Raw genomic sequence first — 16256 nt, 5'->3', positions numbered from 1 at the left:
CATATATTTTCTTGGCAGAGCAGCTAGTTTAATAACACTAAATTATTATTTTCTTTTTGATGTCTTGTTCTTATAGAATGACAACATGGAGATACATATAATCTTTGGATAAATGGGCTATTCATCAGGAAGTAAGAGATTTTCAATAGTTATTACCCATGCATAAATGATAATCTGCAGTTTTATATTTAATTTTTGGGGGTCATTTTGTTGTGTTAATTTTAAGAAACAGACAAACTTGAATATTCAGAAAATAAATTTTACGTAGAGATGTTGGAAAGGGAACAAAACAACTAAAGGATTAGGATAATAAATTTCTAAATGTTTTCTTAAGTAGATATATAATTCTTGCTTTTCACTGAGAAATTTCCAGACCATACTTACTAACTTTAAGGGGGTCTCTTGAAAAGATCGAAAAAATTTTCTTGGTATCCTTTTTGTATTGAACCCATACATCTGAAACCTGTATTTAAGATTATTTCTACTCACCTAAATATCCAAGTGTAAATTTGATTGGAAAATTGTATATTTTATATGAAAATATAGTAATCAATAGTTTTGTGATGTGTACTTAGAAATTTTATCATTATTTTGATTATAAATAAAAGTGATACATGTAATTGGGAAATTTAGAAAAGCACAAAGAAGAAAATAAAGTACCTTTTCAAAAAAGAAAAAAAACCCAATCAGTATCATGCTATACACATAGTGTTATAACTTGCTTTTCCACATATTAGAGGTGAGCACTTATTGATGTCATTATTTCTACACCATGATGTTAACAAGTCACATAAAATTCCAACATATACTTCATGTCATATCATAGTTTATGTTTATTTAATCTCCTGTTGAATGTTAACATGTGCTGAGGTTTGAGCGGTTATAAACGACAATTTAATCACATCCCTACGGATGAATCTTTGTGTATATATCAAATTGGAGTTGCAGAGAAGTTCACATTTATGAAAGACTTACCTTAGTATAGTAATGGTTTTTGTTGTAAAAGGGAAAAATCCGCCTTGGATTTCTTTCAGTTATCAAAAACCGGTACTAAGGTTGGCTTTTTGTAAAAGCAAAGTGGTACAATGAGAACTTGAGGAAAGTGGAGAGGATACTTCTCTTTACATGATTTCAGCTTATTAAAGCTTTCCTAAGAACACACTACTTTCAGATAACAGGGGAAACCTGTACTACGAGGATAAATTCCCAGGAGCTGAAATTCCAGGTAAACATGTATTCCCATTTAACACACTCTAGAATGGCTGCACAGTTTATATTTCACCAACAGAATCTGCTTTCCTATATCCTCACCAACACTGGTTATTATAACTCTTTCTCTTTGATAGATTGAGAAACAAAAATTATTATTTTAATGAGGTTACTAGTGAGTGATAATTTTATTATTTATAAACTATATTATTTGTAGATGGCTTGGTCATATCCTTTGTCTTCCTTTTGTGATTATCTTTTTCTGATTGATTTATAGGGCTCTTGTACTTATCAAGAACATTAACCTTTTGCTTTCTAATTTTGTTTCTGTATGTTTTACAAAGTATGTATATTTTTTTGGTAAATTTTTTAAAAAATTTACTCCTGAAATTTTAAGTGTAAAACTTCAAGCAAATAAAAGCATTGTTATTCAATGAAAATAAAAACATTATTGACTATAAATCTAAATAGCCCTACCCAAAATTTATGTAAGTGCCTAGAGACCTTAGATCCTTCCTTATGATTTTGCAGTTTTCAATTTTATAAGGAAAAAAAGCAACATTAATATTATTTAAATCCAAACTACTTACTTTTTAAGAAATAGGTGAGGCCATATTTAGAATTCTTTAGTTTTAAAATAGATTTTATGTTTTGAACTTGTTTTGCCAGCTTGGGAAAGCTGACAGTCTCTCCACTCTGACAGTCTCTCCTTGACTTCCTATTCTTGCCGCTGTACTAAGTGATGTTACCACTTTCCTTTTTGTGCTTTAATCTTGTCTTTCAATTATTTTTTTAGTTCTTATGAAATTGCTTATTTTTATTTTATTCTTGCACAAGACTGATCCAATAGTGGGTAATACCTAATTATATCACCACTAGATGGCAGAATGGAATAAGTCAAATCCGTAGTCTTTTGACCGTGTGTGTGTGTGTGTGTGTGTGTGTGTGTGTGTGTGTGTGTTGAACTCTCCATCTTGTGGTGACATATAATTAAATCAATTACTCTTGCATTCCTAATAGTCATATGTGTCTCAACAACTCATGATTGCCTCGTTAGGCAATGCCAAACTGTTCTTAGTTATTAGTTATTAGTAAATATAGTAACAGCATTAAGATTTGTGTGTGGTTAAAGATAAAAATACTATTGCTTTGGGTTTTTTTTTTTTTGTCCTTTTAAAGTTTGACATACTTTATTAGCATTATTTGTGATTAAGTCTCAATTTGTAAACAAGAAAATTGTAAGATAAGTCTGTTTACATGTCTGGCTAACCTAAGCTGTACAGTTAAATCACACAAGTCAATGGATCCTGCCTGAAACATGAGAAACTTATAATTAGATGTTACTCTTATAATTAGAGCAAATTGTTATCACAAAGCTAGTTGAATGGCAAAGCAAGAATTTGAATTCCAAGTAGTTTGAGTCCTAGACCCCAAGCTCTTCATCTTTTTTTTTTTTTTTTTTTTTTAAAGATTTTTTATTTATTTATTTGTCAGAGACAGAGGGAGAGAGAGCGAGCACAGGCAGACAGAGGCAGAGGGAGAAGCAGGCTCCCCGCCGAGCAAGGAGCCCGATGTGGGACTCGATCCCAGGATGCTGGGATCATGACCTGAGCCGAAGGCAGCTGCTCAACCAACTGAGCCACCCAGGCGTCCCCCAAGCTCTTCATCTTAACCATAGAGTTCTTTAACAGTAGTCTGAAATATTGAAATGTATGGACACTGACTCTAAAAGTCAACTGCAATGATTCTTAACTATTATAAAAGCAAGATTAGATTCCTCTGGTTAACACTGTAAGCTTTTTGTATCATGGATATTCTCTGTAGTAATGGATGGTCTAGTAGAATAAATATACACATTGAGTGCTATATAGTAAATCCTCTTTTGGAGGAACATCATGATTATGGAACAATATAATTTATGCATTTAAATGTTTTCCCAGAATGGGGTATGGTAAATAAAAACTAAGCTGAACATTTTATCTAGAACATGATTATAAATTTTGTATTAACTTGAGATTATTATTGTCAACTAACAATACTGTAGTATTCATAAATAATGGTATATTAGTCTCAAAAAAGCTTGAAGGAAATATGCCGCACAATTAATTAACAGGAAGCACCTCTGGCTTTTTACTTTACCAATTTTCTGAATTGTGTACAATGTATCTTTTTTAAAACTTGATCAATTAAGACATGATTTGGTTAACAGAATGGTTTCTACCAGTATATTGTACATATTTGCTTCAGTAAAAAAGCAGAATGTGCTCTTTTTGTTTTAATTTTGGTTTCTTCCAGGTAGTATTCCAGCTTTACAAAATTGAATACCTTTCTCAGAGTGGTTTTTAAAAAAGATTTTATTTATATGAGAGACAGAGCACATATGCCCAATGCCTGCAAGCAAAAGCACAAGTGGGGGTGGGGTGGAGAATGGGAGTGGGACAAGTAGGCTCCTGGCTGAGCAGGGAGTTAAGCTCAGCACTCCATCCAAGGTCCCCTGATATCATGACCTGGGCTGAAGGCAGATGCTTAACTGGCTGAGCCTCCCAGGTGTCCCTCTCAGCGTGTTTTAAGTTACACTGGACTTTGGGGCACCGGATCACTCAGTTAAGCATCCAACTTTTAATTTTGGCTCAGGTATTGATTTTAGGGTCTGAGGTCAAACCCCATGTTCAGCACTGTGCTGGTCATGGAGCCCGCTTAAGATTCTCTCTGCCCCATCTGCTCATTCACTCTCTCTTTAAAGAAAAGATACATTAGACTTTCATTATTACTGTAATGTTTAATGTTAAAATGTTCTGATTTCCAGTTGAATGCTGGTATAATTTAAGAGGAGACTACCTTTTATGAGTCAATAGAAGGGCTTTGGGAGTGGTGGTCTGTGAGACCCCAAAATTTAGTATGTAGAATTTCATATACTTATGAGTTCTTCTGGGGAGATATTCCATGGCTTTGATCAGATTCCTACCAGGATTTATGATCCCAAATGAGTATAGTAACTACTGTTCTAAAGACAACTTATTTGTTAGAAACATAAATTGAACCCTTGATCCCCTAAGTTCGGTCTTTTGTCTACAAAATTGCATCTACTTTGAGTTTTATAAAGATTAAATGTAAAGCATTTAACATAATATCTGTTAAAGCAGTAAACACTACCTATTATTAGGACTAAGCTCTGGACAAGTTATCTTCAGGAATGTAAAGATATTTTTCTCCAATAGGCTATGAATATTTTAAGTCTCATATAAAACTAATCTCAAAACATTTTAGTAAAGAAAAGTTAGATTCCTTTTAATTTTGTTATCATGGGGTACCCGGGTGGCTCAGTCAGTTGGGCTTTTGGCTGAAGTCCTGGGATTGAGCCCCCCTGTGGGGCTCCCTGCTTAGCGCAATGTCTGCTTCTCCCTCTCCTCCTTCCCCTCTCCACCACTCATGCTTGCTCTCTCTCTCTTAAATAAATAAATAAAATCCTAAAAATGATTTCATTGTCCTAGGGTGATAAAGTTATGAACACTTTAAAGTCTCCCAAGTTTGTCAAAAGCACTTTAGAATCTTTTTGGGTTGTCAAGGTAGTATGGTATAGTGCAGCTGTACTCAAATCCGGGGTATGCCCAGGAGTACATAAATACTTCCAGAGTAGTTTACATAGACATAAATCATTTTAAAAGAATCAATTTTCAGGGGCTTCTGGGTGGCTCAGTGGGTTAAGCCACTGCCTTCAGCTCAGGTCATGATCTCGGAGTCCTGGGATCGAGCCCCACATCAGGCTCTCTGCTCAGCGGGGAGCCTGCTTCCTCCTCTCTCTCTGCCTGCCTCTCTGCCTGCTTGTGATCTCTCTGTCAAATAAATAAATATATAAAATATTTAAAAAATAAAAAATAAAAAAAATAAATAAAAGAATTTTCAGATTCTCAACTAACATAAATACTCTCTTATAAAATTGATTTCTCTAATAATATGCTTGAGTTACTGATAGACTCTCCCACTTTATAAGAAAAGGCATTGTCCTTACAAATCCCAAACATCAGTGAAATCTTTAATGATTCATTGAACTCTCATAAATTCAAGATTTGCTGAATTTATCTTTAAAAGTATTTGTTAGGAGAAAGGCTTTGTTTATTTTGCTTGGTGATCAGTGTGTTAATGAAAGAAAATGTTTTTATCAAGTCATACAAAGTCTAATTACTGTCCTCATCTTATTTCATCTGATAAAATGTTTAAAATTTCCTATTTTTTTTAAGATTTTATTCATTTGACAAAGAGACAGTGAGAGAGGGAACACAAGCAAGGGGAGTGGGAGAGAGAGAAGCAGGCTCTCCGCTGAGCAGAGCAGGGAGCCTGACGCAGGGCTCCATCCCAGGACCCCGGTATCATGACCTGAGCTGAAGGCAAACGCTTAATGACTGAGTCACCCAGGCACCTCTACAAGAAATATTTTAAAGGTAGCTGCCAGAGAAATTTGTTTTTAGCAGATGAAAACATTCTCTTTCATTAGGTTTCTTTAAAAAGGTGGATCACAATTCTTCTCAAGACAGTTATTTCCAATAAAATGTGTGGCAGAGATGTCAAGTTGTTTACAACCCATTTCTCCTTTCCCTGGTGCACACTACTAGACTGCAAACCCATCTTCCTGCTGTTTCTGGTTTGCCAATAAAACTGGTTCTGGGTTTTGGAAGGTAGAGGAAGTGAGGGGCACCAATTCTAAAGCTGCCTACATGAGATCTCCATGCTCATTTTTTCCTTTTTGGGCAATGGGAAGAGCCCCAAGAGGGGAGGAGCCTATGTATCTGTATCACCACCTAATCCCTTTGGGGACTCAGTATTATCAAGCAGTGGTCTTCTGTATTAAGTCATCAAGAATTTGAAGTTTATTGCAGTGCCTTGTATTACTTTAACTAATAATACAAAATTTACTACCTATGTTTAGTAATTACCAAATTTTGTATCTATATGTTGTCTTCATCAATTATGTATATTTGTAATCCGGAGGAAAAAAATTTTATCAATTAAAACTACTCAAGTCAGAAAAAAGTAAATGAAATTTTAAAATATGTACATATTTTTGTTATAGATATATATCTGGTGATAAATAAGCCATGGGTGTTATATGTAAATGATGAATCACTAAATTCTACACCTGAAACCAATTTTACCATATATGTTAACTAACTAGGATTTAAATAAAAACTTGAAATAAAAATAAAAACTCTCAAACATTAACATATATGAAGATAAAAATATGGAGGAAATGGAATGGAAATACAAGCTCAAGGAGAAAAGAGAAAGGTATACCTTTTCTAAATGTTAAGAGCTTGCTCATACATTTTATTTAGAGAGAGAGAGAGCATGAGTGGGGAGGGGCAGAGGGCAGGCTATACACTCAGAACAGAGCCCAACTTGGGGCTCGAGTTCATGACCCTGAGATTGAGTCTCATGTGGGTTCTGCACTTAGCAGGGAATCTGCATGAGGATCCTCTCTCTCTTTCTCAAATACATAAATCTTTTAAAAAATGGATATAAATATTGTATTTGGGTTTCACTGGATTCACTTAAAAGGTGATATTTGTAATTATAAGTTCAGTACTTATAATATGCTGGAAATTATGACCTTTGCAACTATTAAAATGAAAAAATTAAATGTTTTGAAATTTTTTTTCAATAAAAAATTTTTTTTCAAGGTTTTTTCAACCAAAAATGTTTGAACATTGATGAGAGGTAGGCAAGTACAGACTTCAGACTTAAGTAGGTCTGCATTCAAACTCTGGTTCTGCTATATCACTGGGCATGTTATGTTGATCTATGGGCCCTTATTCTACTTCCAATATTTAAATGAAAATGCCTGTAAATTACTCTCTAGCACTAACCTGCTCTTACTATTAAAAATCTTAAGTATTTCTAGGAGGTAAAAAAAATTAGCTACTCAGGTGAAAATTAATTAATCAAATCCTTTATTTCTGAGAGTGAATGAAAAATTAGGTACAGAGGAGAAAGAAATTTATTTGGGAGAGAAGCGATAATTTGGAGACATAAGCACGAATCAAAAGAAGAAACTCTGCTAGTGTGACGAAAGGGTACTGAAAGGGCCTTTATTTGGGAAGACACTAGGAAGGATAGCAAGGCTATAAGTAAAGGAAAAATGTAAAAGGAAGCATAAATTTGCTTTAACTTATGTTGGTTCTAGTCTACCATGCAATTAAAATAGCTCTCAAATTTCAAAATTGCTCTAAAGATTGCTTTGAAATTGGTATAATTATTTTATATGCACTATGTACAACATGTACTTTATGAATCTCTTCCCTTGTGTTCCATGTCACCTCTATTTTAAGTAGCTTCAGAGTGATACCAAAGAGTTAAGTAGGTCAACTGCCACCTGTGTTCGTTTCCTTTACAATTCTTTCAAATATCTGAGAGAATTCAAGACATTAAATACGGCAACTTCTTTACCTAATATCTCTGATTATAGTTGGTACCTTAGTAGTAAGATAGCAGATGAATGCTAGTGGCTGTGGCTAGAACAGAAGCTGGGAAGGGATAGCAAAGGTCATGCCTGGTAAATAGGGCAAATAGTGTCACCTGACCTTTGTTACTTTGCACATGTTTGCAAAGATGTACCTACTAGTCACTAAAGCATGATTTTTAATAGCATAAGGTTAAAAACGAATGTCCAACAATAAGGGAGTTGATTGTTATAGTGTGGCCATATAATGGGATACTATTGAGTAGGACAACTCAACATTTGATAAAGAATAATGGGATATTCCTTAAGGAATAATCTACAAGACAGATGAAAAAAAGCAAGGCTCACAGCACCACCTTTTGATTAAAAAATAATACGCATATCTGCTTGAATACAAATTGAGTAACCCTGGAAGGATAAGTAAGAAAGTGATTAATAAAAGTTGTCTATGGGGAGGAGAACTGGGTAACTGGAGGGTTAGAGAGGAGGAAGACTTTTTACCCTATTCTATTCCTTTCAAATTTTGTGCTATATGTATGTTACTAAAAAGAAAAAATTAAGTTCCTAAGCTTCATATAGCTAAGAAATTAAGATTTATTACTATTGACTCATTGTGACATCCCCTTTATGTTTTTCTATAAAGACAAATAGTACTAGAAGCTGTATCTGTGTATCTAGATCTATATCTGTACCTGTACATCTATTCTATCTGTGTCTTCCAGACTTTGGGATGTTGGGGTTTTAAGCAGGAGGCAAATTAATGCTCCTTCTCCTGCAGTCCTCCAAACCCAACTCAGATGCACCCAGGAGTGAGAAAAAAGGAGCAAAATATCTATTACCATCAGTAATGTTGGGTTTGACAACTGGGTTTAATACCCTTTTGCTCAGAAAATTAAACATGCCCATCCATAGACAGCTGGACAAATGGAGGCCTCTCCTCAGAGGAAAGTAGCTCACCATTTAGAAGAGGATGAGGAGATGAAGAGGGAAAACTGGTCAGTTCTAGGGAGTTTGGCTGGATAGGAGGAAGGGCGAGGGAAGCTGAGCAGGGTAGCTCAATTCCTTTGCCTGTCTCAGCAGTTACTCCCCCTGGGGGAGTGGAGAGCAAAGAGGAGGGAGGAAACTACTTTTCCCAGGATACACTCCTGGAAGGTTTTTAGTGTCTTTTCTGTGGACTCAGGGAGGATCACTCAGAAAAGGAGACTGGTTTTCCTATAAGCATGCAGCGTTGCTGCCATCCAGGGCTCTGTTTGCTGCTAATCGCCTGTACCAGCTGATCTCTGCTAATACCCCTGCAATATCTGGTCATACTGGTTTGATTACCATCCCGTGTGTGCCTTGCACTGCTTCCTGCCTTTTGTACACAGTTTTCCTGGTCCTTTCTTCCCCTCAGTTGGTGCCCATTTTTCTTCTCAGGTCCCGCTTAATCTCTGCCTTGGCAGACCCTTGCTTCTCAGAGCCCTTTCAGAACTTGGTCCCTGATCCCTCCGTTGGCCCCCAGCATGTGTTTCCTATCCTGTTACATTTCTCCTTATGGCTCTACACTCTAATACCTTAGCTTCTCAGTCCTAAAGTGATTGATTAAGGAAAGCCTAACTTCAAAAAAGAGAGAGAGAGAAAGAGACCCTATAGGCTGCAGTTATATAATTTATATATGGGAAACTAAGATTGATAACTTTTGACTCATTTTAACAACCGAGATACAGTATAGAAGACAATGTGTGGTAGACGAACTGAGACATCCCTTCCCAGGCTGTGGAACTTAGTGTACCATGAGGGAAATGTAATCTCTCTCTGTTCCTAGCTCTTGTTTCCCAGGATACTATGGCAATGGTTTGTTCATAGATGCCCCATAAGCTCTTGGAGGCGGCTGAGAATTAAGTTGCTTATTAATTCATTTAGTCTTGACCTACATATGGTTGAATAATCACAGGGCCATCTGTCCTCCTTAATTACCATGCAGAGATGAGGTGATTTCTCTCTATCTTCTGTGGATCATGTGTGAATCTTGTCAAGAGGGCCCCCAAACAATTTGCTGCCAGGGTCCTGGCAAATGCTTATAAGTGAAACCAACAACTAACAGGGAGAGCTTTTGTTGTTTTTGCTTGTTTTGTCTTTCAAAAAGGCCTCCTGTTGTGACTAGCCCTTGCAATTTCACTAGCCAAAGGCAATCTCATAAACGAATAAGCAATAGTATATTTCCTTTCACTTTAGGAGATAGAATGGGAGATTTTCCCAGATGTGTTTGAGTTCCATCTCCCACAGGCGTCCACAGGCTTCCACATTTCTCACAGGGTCCTCACATTCGCCTGTACAAAATAGATGGACTAACGTAGTCTTACTGAGCACTACTTCCTCTTGGTTGTCGACATGAGATGTGGTGGGTTAAAAGCTGTCACCTAGAACCAGACAAACCCTGTAGCACTTGGCTGGCTCAGTCAGTAAAGCATGCGACTCTTGATCTCAGGGCTGTGAGTTTGGGCCTCGTGGTGGGAGCAGAGATCACTTAAAAATAAAATCTTTTTAAAAATAATAAACATAAAACTAGACAAACCCTTATTGGTATTGTGGAGTTGAAACTTTGGAGTATCTGTGAACTTGTATGATGAGAAAATTTTATTTAACAGTTATTAAGGACCTGACCAAATGAAGACCTTCAGGGCTTTGGCGAGATGAATGACCAGTTATGCGAAGCATAATCGCTTCCATGTTAGAATGCCTAGCTGTATAGGGCCATATGCTTTATATCTCTTGAGGCTCAAGATATCATCTCAAGTGATATCACAGTATATCACTGTGAGTTACACCGGGCAGGGGTATGATCATCAGTTTATAGATCAATGAAAATAATTAAAGAGCCCTAGAAAAGTGAGTTACTTGTTAAGTATCATTGCTTTGAAGTACAGAGTTGGAACTAAAACCCTGATTCTAGTCTCCTTATCAAGTGCTCTTTCCAATAGAGTACCCTGATGGAGTTTCCATAAATCCCTTTATTGCAGTACTCTATGCCATGACCATTTATTTATACTTGTGACCACAGCTGTATTATATCTCTATGAGTAAAAAGTGAACCAGTCTGACTAAAAAGACATTGACTGGGACCTTGCCAGAGTTGAAGAACTATGAGATAGGATGAGTTTTGAGTTTTCTGCTTTTTTTTCTTGAATGCATCTGCCACATATTCAAGTTCACCTGTATAAAAATGATGGGCAATCAAAACAACCTTGAAAAAGAAGAACAAAGTAGGAAGACTCACACTTACCAATTTCAAAAAGTACTACAAGCTACAGTAATCAAAACGGTGTGGTACTGGCACATAGATGTATAGACCAATGAAATAGGATAGAAAGAGTCTAGAAATAAACCTAGAAATATATAGTCAATTAGTTATCAGCAAGTGTGCCAAGACCATGCAATGGGGAAAGGATCATCTTTTCAACAAATGAGGCTGGCAAAGCTGGATATTCACATCTGAAAGAATGAAATTGGACCTTTATATCATATACAAAAAATCTCCTCAGAATGGATCAAAGATCTAAATTTAAGACCTAAAGTATAATACTCTTAGAAGAAGATACAGGGGAAATTTTTCATGCCTTTGAATTAGAAGACAATGGTTTCTTGAGTATTATACCAAAAGCATAAGATAAATTGGACTTCATCAAAATTAAGAACTTGTGTCATCAAACGATACTATAAGTATCGTTTGATGAGTGGAAAGATAACCTACAGAACAGGAGAAAATATTTGTAAGTCATATATCTGAAAAGGGAGTGATATCCAGAGTATATAAAGAACTCCTACAACTCAACAACAAAAGGACAACCCAATTCGAAAATAGGCAAAAGACATGAAGAGACTTTTCACTAAAAATAATATATAACCAGCCAATAAACACATGAAGAGATGATCAACATCATTGTCATTAGAAAAGTGCAAATCAAAACCACAATGAGACACCACTTCATACACACGAGGATGACTATTATAAAAACTAAAACCAAAATAACAAGTTGTTGGTGAGGTTGCGGAAAAATTTAAACTCTTGTGCATTGCTGGTAGAAACAATGCAATCTCTGTGGAAAAGAGTATGGCAGTTCCTTAAAATGGTAAACAGAATTTCCATTGATCTACCTATTCTACTTCTGGGTATATACGCAAAAGAATGAAAAATGGGCTCAAAGAAATATTTGTATACCAATGTTCATAGAAGCATTATTCACAGTTACCAAAAGGTGTAAATAATCTAAATGTCCATTGACAGTTAAATAGATAAAATGTATTTTAGCCATACAGTAGAATAGTACTCAGCCATAAAAAGGAATCTAATTCTTTTTCTAAAATAACATATAATGTATTATTTGTTTTGGGGGTATAAGTCTCTGAATCATCAGTTTTACACAATTCACAGCACTCATCTTAGCACTTACCCTCTCCAGTGTCCATAACCCAGACACCCGATCTCTCCTACCCACCTCCACTCCAGCAATCCTCAGTTTATTTCCTGAGATTAAGAGTCTCTTATGGTTTGTCTCCCTCCCTGGTCCCATCTTGTTTCATTTTTCCCTCCCTTCCCCCCCATGGGCCCCCACCCTGCCTCTCAAATTCTTAACATCAGAGAGAGCATGCGATAATTATCTTTCTCTGATTAACTTATTTTGCTTAGCATTATACCCTCTAGTTCTATCTACGTCCTTGCAAATGGCAAGATTTCAGGGTTTTTTGATGGCCGCATAGCATTCCATTGTATATATCTACATCTTCTTTACCCATTCATCTGTTGATGGACATCTAGGCTTTTTCCATTGTTTGACTATTGTGGATATTGCTGCTATAAACATTCAGGTGCACATGTCCCTTCAGATCACTACATTTGTATCTTTAAGGTAAATTCCCAGTAGTGTGATTGCTGGGTCATAGGGTAGCTCTATTTTCAACCTTCTGAGGAACCTCCATACTTTTTCCAGAGTGGCTGCACCACCTTGCATTCCCACCAACAGTGTAGGAGGGTTCCCCTCCTCTCCAATACCTGTCGTTTCCTGACCGGTTAATGTTAGCCACTCTGACTGGTATGAGGTTGTGTATCACTGTGGTTTTGATCTGTATTTCCCTGATGCTGAGTGATGTGGAGCACTTTTTCATGTGTCTGTTGGCCATTTGAATGTCTTCTTTGCAGAAATGTCTGTTCATGTCTTCTGCCCATTTCTTGATTGGATTATTTGTTCTTTGGGTGTTGAGTTTGATAAATTCTTTATAGATTTTGGATACTAGTCCTTTACCTGATATGTCGTTGGCTAATATCTTCTCCCATTCTGTCAGTTGTCTTTTGGTTTTGTTGACTGTTTCCTTTGCTGTGCAAAAGCTTTTGATCTTGATGAAGTCCCAATAGTTCATTTTTGCCCTTGCTTCTCTTGTCTTTGGTGATGATTCTAGGAAGAATTTGAAGCAGCTGAGGTTAAAGAGGTTGCTGCCTGTGTTCTCTCAGGGATTTTGATGGATTCCTGTCTCACATTGGGATCTTTCATCCATTTTGAGTATTTTTGTGTGTGGTGTAAGGAAATGGTCCAGTTTCATTTTACTTCATGTGGCTGTCAAATTTTCCCAATACCATTTGTTGAAGAGACTGTCTTTTTCCATTAGATATTCTTTCCTGCTTTGTCAAAGATTAGTTGACCATAGAGTTGAGGGTTCATTTCTGGACTCTCTGTTCTGTTCCATTGATCTATGTGTCTGTTTTTGTGCTAGTACCATACTGTCTTGATGATTACAGCTTTGTCATAGAACCTGAAGTCTGGAACTGTGATGACGCCAACTTTGGTTTTCTTTGTCAACATTCCTCTGACTGTTCGGGGTCATTACTGGTTCCATATAAATTTTAGGATTATTTGTTCTATTTCTTTGAGAAAAGTTGAGGTATTTTGATAAGGATTGCATTAAATGTGTAGATTGCTCTAGGTAACATAGACATTTTCACAATATTTGTTCTTCCAATCCATGAGCACAGAATGTTTTCCCATTTCTTTGTGTCTTCCTCAATTTCTTTCATGTGTACTTTATAGTTTTTTGAGTAGATTTTTTGCCTCTCTGGTTAGGTTTATTCCTAGGTCTTGTGGTTTTGGGTGCAATTGTAAATGGGACTGACTCCTTAATTTCTCTTTCTTCTGTCTTGCTGTTGGTATATAGAAATGCAGCTGATTTCTGTGCATTGATTTTATATCCTGGCACTTTACTGATTCCCTGTGTGAGTTCTAGCAGTTTTGGAATGGAGTCTTTTGGGTTTTCCACATAAAGTATCATATCATCTGCAAAGAGTAGAGTTTGACGACTTCTTTGCAGATTCAGGTGCCTTTTATTTCTGTTGTGTGATTACTGAGGCTAGGACTTCTAGTGATATGTTGAATAGCAGTGGTGAAAGTGGACAGCCCTGCTATGTTCCTAACCTTAGCAGAAAAGCTCTCAGTTTTTCCCCATTGAGAATGATATTCGCCATAGGTTTTTCATAGATGGCTTTTATGATATTGAGGTATGTACCCTCTATCCTTACACTGTAAAGAGTTTTGATTAAGAAAAGATGCTGTACTTTGTCAAATGCTTTTTCTGTCTCTATTGAGAGTATCATTTGGTTCTTGTTCTTTCTTTTATTAATGTATTGTATCACATTGACTGATTTGTGGATGTTGAACCAACGTTGCAGCCCAGGAATAAATCCCACTTGGTCGTGGTGAATTATCCTTTTAATGTACTGTTGGATCCTATTGGCTAGTATTTTGGTGAGAATTTTTGCATCCATGTTCTTCAGGGATATTGGTCTGTAATTCTCCTTTTTGACGGGGTCTTTGTCTGGTTTTAGAATCAAGGTAATGCTGGCCTCATAAAAGTTTGGAAAGAGTTAGGAAGTTTTCTTCCATTTCTATTTTTTGGAACAGTTTCAGGAGAATAGATATTAATTCTTCTTTAAAAGTTTGGTAGAAATCCCCTGGGAAGCCATCTGGCCCTGGGCTCTTGTTTTTGGGAGATTTTTGATGACTGCTTCAATCTCCTTACTGGTTATGGGTCTCTTCAGGTTTTCTATTTCTGGTTCCATTTTGGTAGTTTATATGTCTCTAGGAATGCATCCATTTCCTCCAGATTTTCAAATTTGCTGGTGTATAGTTGTTCATAATATGTTTTTGTAATTGTTTGTATTTGTTTGGTGTTAGTTGTGATATCTCTTCTTTTATTCATGATTTTATTAATTTTGGTCCTTTCTTTTTTCTTTTTGATGAGTCTGGCCAGGGGTTTATCAATCTTATTAATTCTCTCAAAGAACAAGCTGCTAGTTTTGTTGATCTGTTCTACTGTTCTTTTGGTTTCTATTTCAATGACTTCTGCTCTAATCTTTATTATTTCTCTTCTCCTGCTCAGTTTAGGCTTTATTTGCTCTTCTTTTTCCAGCTCTTTTAGGTATAGGGTTATGTTGCGTACTTGACATCTTACTTGTTTCTTGAGAAGGGCTTGTATTGCTATATACTTTCCTCTCAGGACTGCTTTAGCTTTATCCCAAAGATCTTGAACAATTGTGTTTTCATTTTCATTTGTTTCCATGAATTTTTTAAATTCTTTAATATCTTGGTTGACCCACTCATTCTTTAATGTTCTTTAGCCTCCATGTATTTGAGTTATTTCCAACTTTCCTCTTGTGGTTGAGTTCTATTTTCAAAGCATTGTGGTCTGAAAATATGCAGGAAATGATCTCAATCTTTTGGTATCAGTTGAGACCTGATTTGTGACCCAGGATGTGATCTATTCTGGTGAATGTTCCATGCGCACAAGAGAATGTATTCTGTATTCTGTTGCTTTGGGATGGAATGTTCTGAATATATCTGATGTCCATCTGGTCCACTGTGTCATTTAAAGCCTTTATTTCCTTGTTCATCTTTTGCCTAGATGATCTGTCCATTTCAGTGAGGGGGGTTTTAAAGTCTCCTACTGTTATTGCATTATTGTCAATGTGTTTCTTTGATTTAGTTATTAATTGGTTTAACCCACTGAGCCACCCAAGCACCTCTAGTTATTAATTGGTTTATATAATTGGCTGCTCTCATGTTGGGCATAGATATTTAAATGATTAGATCTTCTTGTTGGACAGACCCTTTAAGTATGATATAGTGTCCTTCCTCATCTCTTATTATAGTCTTTGGCTTAAAATCTAATTTACCTGATATAAGGATTGCCACCCCAGCTTTCTTTTGATGTTCATTAGCATGGTAAATTTTTTTCCACCCCTCACTTTAAAACTGGAGGTGTATTTGGGTCTTAAATGAGTTTCTTGTAGACAGCATATCAATGGGTTATCTTGTTTTTTAATCCATTCTGATACCTTGTGTCTTTTGATTGAGGCATTTAGCTCATTTACACTGAGGGTAACTATGAAAGATATGAATTTAGTGCCATTGTATTACCTGTAAGATGACTGTTACTTTATATTGTCTGTTCCTTTCTGGTCTGTTACCTTTAGGCTCTCTCTTTGCTTAGAGGACCCCTTTCCTGTAGGGCTGGTTTGGTGTTTGCAAATTCTTTTAGTTTTTTTTTTTTTTTTTTTTTTTTTTTTTTT

Source organism: Lontra canadensis, unplaced genomic scaffold, assembly GCF_010015895.1.
Source record: "Lontra canadensis isolate GAN:19392208 unplaced genomic scaffold, GSC_riverotter_1.0 scaffold1, whole genome shotgun sequence".
NCBI classification, from domain to species: domain Eukaryota; kingdom Metazoa; phylum Chordata; class Mammalia; order Carnivora; family Mustelidae; genus Lontra; species Lontra canadensis.
Note: the sequence above shows the minus strand (reverse complement) of the source record.